The following is a 4,227-nucleotide window of genomic DNA, read 5'->3' as shown; positions in this document are numbered from 1 at the left end:
GTAAACGTTTGACTTAAATCGGTAAAAATGTGAAACGTTTGGATTTTTTCGTAACGTTTTAATCGTTTGGTTTTGTTTCGTAACGTTTGTAAACGTTTGGCTTAAATAGCTAAAAAGGTGAAATGTTTAGATTTGTTTCGTAACGTTTGTAAACGTTTGGCTTAAAATACTAAAAAGGTGAAACGTTTGGATTTGTTTCGTAATATTTGTAAACGTTTGGCTTCAATTTCAAAAAAGTTGAAACAGTTAGATTTGATTCGTAACGTTTGTAAATGTTTGGCTTAATTCGGTAAAAGGGTGAAACGTTTGGATTTGTTTCGTAACATTTTAAACGTTTGGCTTAAATCGCTAAAATGGGAAAACATTTGTATTTGTTTCGTAACGTTTGTAAACGTTTGTCTTACATTGCTAGAAAGGTGAAATGTTTGAATTTGTTTCGTAATGTTTGTAAACGTTTGGCTTAAATCGCTAATAAGGTGAAATGTTTGGATTTGTTTTGTAACGTTTGTAAACGTTTGGCTTAAATTGCTAAAAAGGTGAAACGTTTCTATTTGTTTTGTAACGTTTGTAAAGGTTTGGTTTAAATCACTAAAAAGGTGAAACATTTGGTTTTGTTTCGTAACGTTTGGATAAAATTGCTAAAAAGGTGAAACGTGTTGGGTTTTATAGGTTCATAACGCAGGGGAATTTCAAAAATTTATCTAAAACCCAAACCAAGATCCATGTAATTCGAATTAACAGAATAATTACTTACTTGTATGTCGAATTCAACAGCAATGTAGGAAGGAAGGAGGTGGTTCACTTTGGTGATACCTGGCCTCGGATCAGAAACGCCTCCAAAAGAACGCGTCCTATACGAGTATCCTCACGAACAGACCTTAACCAAAACTAGTGCTTGTGTGCTAGCACTATTGCTTCACAAGCAATTTTGAATTTTAGTGATTTAGTGAATAATGAATTTCGTGATTCTCAAACCAATTGCTTAATGTGTATTTATAGTGATAAACAACACTAGGGTTTGAGACAAATTCGAATTTCAATCTCATTGCAATTCTACAAGTTTATGTTTATCAAAAACTCATTTATGATAATTATCCATATATATTAATTACTATATTTATTATCTTCCAAAAATAATAAATTAAGAAAAACACTTATCCTTAAATTTCGAATTAATATATATATTTATTAATATATATATTACGAATTATATATATATATATATATATATATATATATATATATAATTAATCACTTAATCACATTGGGCTTGTACAACCCATAACTTTTTTGGGCCTGTCCTTAGTGTGCAACCCTGTAGGTTCATATAACGTTGGCAGTAGGCTCGAAATCCTTATTTCAGCCCACAAGTCATAAGTGACCTCTAGCAAGACATTATGACTACCCAAGTTAAATGAATATCGACAATCTGATTTAACCATTTACAATAATATTTTAATCCCTTTGTCTCTCGATATCTAGAATGAATATAAGGCATAGTTATGTCATCCTTATAATATTCAATCATTAGTTTCTTGACTCTAAGTAGACTGAAAATGATAACTTCTTATCAATTAGCATGGCCATGCATTTTCTTCAGTCTATCTTCTTCAAGGGGCCCATAGATATCTTACTCAAATAAATGAGGGACAAATTCCTTCTCAGTCACTCACATTTCTCACATAGTTACTTTCATATCCAATGACAATCTATTCCATTATCCTGATAAAGATAATTGTATCAAAATATGAAATAGCTATGTAAAAATCCATGATGATTTCAAGGTCAAAGGATTATACTAATAGAACTGTAATGAGAATTACTTATGACAGTGATCTATGTAGTATTCTCACAGTGGGTCATCCAGTGCCTTATTTCTCAAATAGCACCTATGATTTGACTTAATATATCATATACATGATTAGTAAAACATAATCATCAGTCAACATCATACTAGTCTCAATGTTGTATTAAGACTAGGGATAGATGGTATATAATTCTTTTATTAAACCTAAGGGTTCTACTATCAAGTCACATACTTGATGACCTTAGAAAGAATTAACCATTCAAGTATTTTAATCATTAATATAAAATGATAAAAACTGCCAATCAATAAATAATAAAATGATAAAGTCAAAACATGGTCAAACATGATTGACCTAGTGCATATCACTAACAAAACGTTTGGATTTGTTTCGTAGCGTTTGTAAACATTTGGCTTAAATCGCTAAAAAGGTGAAACGTTTGGATTTGTTTCTTAATGTTAGTAAACGTTCAGCTAAAATCGGTAAAAAGGTGAAACGTTTGGCTTAAATAGCTAAAAAAGTGAAACGTTTGGTTTTGTTTCGTAACGTTTGTAAACGTTCGGTTTAAATCGCTAAAAAGGTGTAACGTTTGGCTTAAATTACTAAAAAGGTGAAACATTTGGATTTGTTTCGTAGCATTTTTAAACGTTTAGCTTAAATCGCTAAAAAGGTTAAACGTGTTAGTAGTATGTGCCCTAGGGCCATTTGATCATGTATATTTGTAGAATTAATCTGAATGGAAAGATATATATGTTCTATTTGAACTAAGTGTCTCATCAACTAAGTGTTCATTTATTACGTATTGTCCTAATCACATTGTGATAGAATCTATTCTTAAGGTGTTAAGAATATGAGTGACAGATTCTATTATACAAGTGATCTAAATAACCGTTCACGATCGATGGGATCCTACGAATAAGGGCATCGCATTATCCTGGAAAGATCGTCACCTCTGTTTATTCTCCTGATTAGTAAAGAGTTACTAATTATAGGAAGTAGTGAGTCTCATACTACTTGATGGGGATCAGAATAAACATGTGGACACTCAATGTGTTGAGTGAGTCGAACAAGTGACGCTAGATGACTTATACATGGTAATTCATCAAAGTCAATTTAATGTCATCTAGTTCATAATTGTACATATGTCCTTTGACTTGCGGTGACACTATCTTGTATATATGTGATTAGAGTTTGATACTCCTTAACCCTAGATCTTTCATAAGCTAGGGCCGCGGGATGTGTTGGCTCTAATTAGTTGTATATGGAGATAGGGGTTTAACCTAGAAAGTATTCATCACTCTGGATGAACGGAGACAATATTCTATGCTATCTCGAATTGTTCTTGATGGATGATAAAACCTGCGCAGGTGTATATGACTTACATAGAATCTTGTTTCTAGTGGAAGTCATATTTATCAAGAATTAGAACTGAGAGATGAGGTCATATAATCAAGACAAATAGTGTTTGACTTAACCGTGACACTAGTCGAGATTGGAATCTTAGATGAAGGGAATTTTGAGTGTACGGTAATTCTGAACATTAGTTCATTAAGAATGCATTGAAACATTCATCTCTATTTGGGGATCGTGATATGTTGCTAGACGTCAATCTCGATCTACGAGAATTAATAATTAAATGGGATTTAATTATTTAATATAAGAAAGGCGTTTCTTATGTCTCTCGTTGCCATATAGATGTGGACCTAGTTAGTCACACACAATAGAGTGTGCAGCCGATTGAGTTTACGAAAGATCAATTTCATATGGATACTAGCATATCTCGGAAATTAATCTAAGATGAAAAACAAGTACAAATTAGGGACTAATTTGTAAGAGTTATAAATTAGTAGGAACCTAATTGTACTATGTCCAAGTTAATTAGGGACTAATTTATAAGAGTTATAAATTAGTAGGAACCTAATTATATTTCAACCAAGTTTTATGATTAAAAGGCTTAATTAGTATAATTAATGATACTTAAATCACTAATCATAAGCTAATGGAATGATGATGTCATGGTGATGATGTAATGAGATAAGCTTATGTCATATATGTGATGTCATATGATGACATCACCTATATGATGTCACCTATGTGATGTCACCACATGAAAGGTGTCATATGGTGACAACACCTTTGCTTGGTGTGTGACACCTAGCATGCAAGGTGTTTCATTCTTAAGACATGCTCTAGCCTATAAATAGAGCATGTCCTTGCTCATTTCAAGACACCACACAGCACACATCTCACTACAAAGTTGTAGAGAGAGAAAGTACTTGAAGGAGTTCAAGTAGTCATCAATCACGGGAAAAACTTGGCGACGTTTTTTCATACATCCGAGTAAGGTCGTAATCGCGGCGAGAGTTTGAGCTTAGCGCTGCTCGGCAAGAGGAACTCTTGTAGGGTTACTACAAGGCGAGGA

The sequence above is a fragment of the Mercurialis annua genome, linkage group LG4 (assembly GCF_937616625.2).
Source record: "Mercurialis annua linkage group LG4, ddMerAnnu1.2, whole genome shotgun sequence".
NCBI classification, from domain to species: Eukaryota; Viridiplantae; Streptophyta; class Magnoliopsida; order Malpighiales; family Euphorbiaceae; genus Mercurialis; species Mercurialis annua.
The sequence above is the reverse complement of the archived record's forward strand: the minus strand, read 5'-3'. Positions refer to the sequence as shown.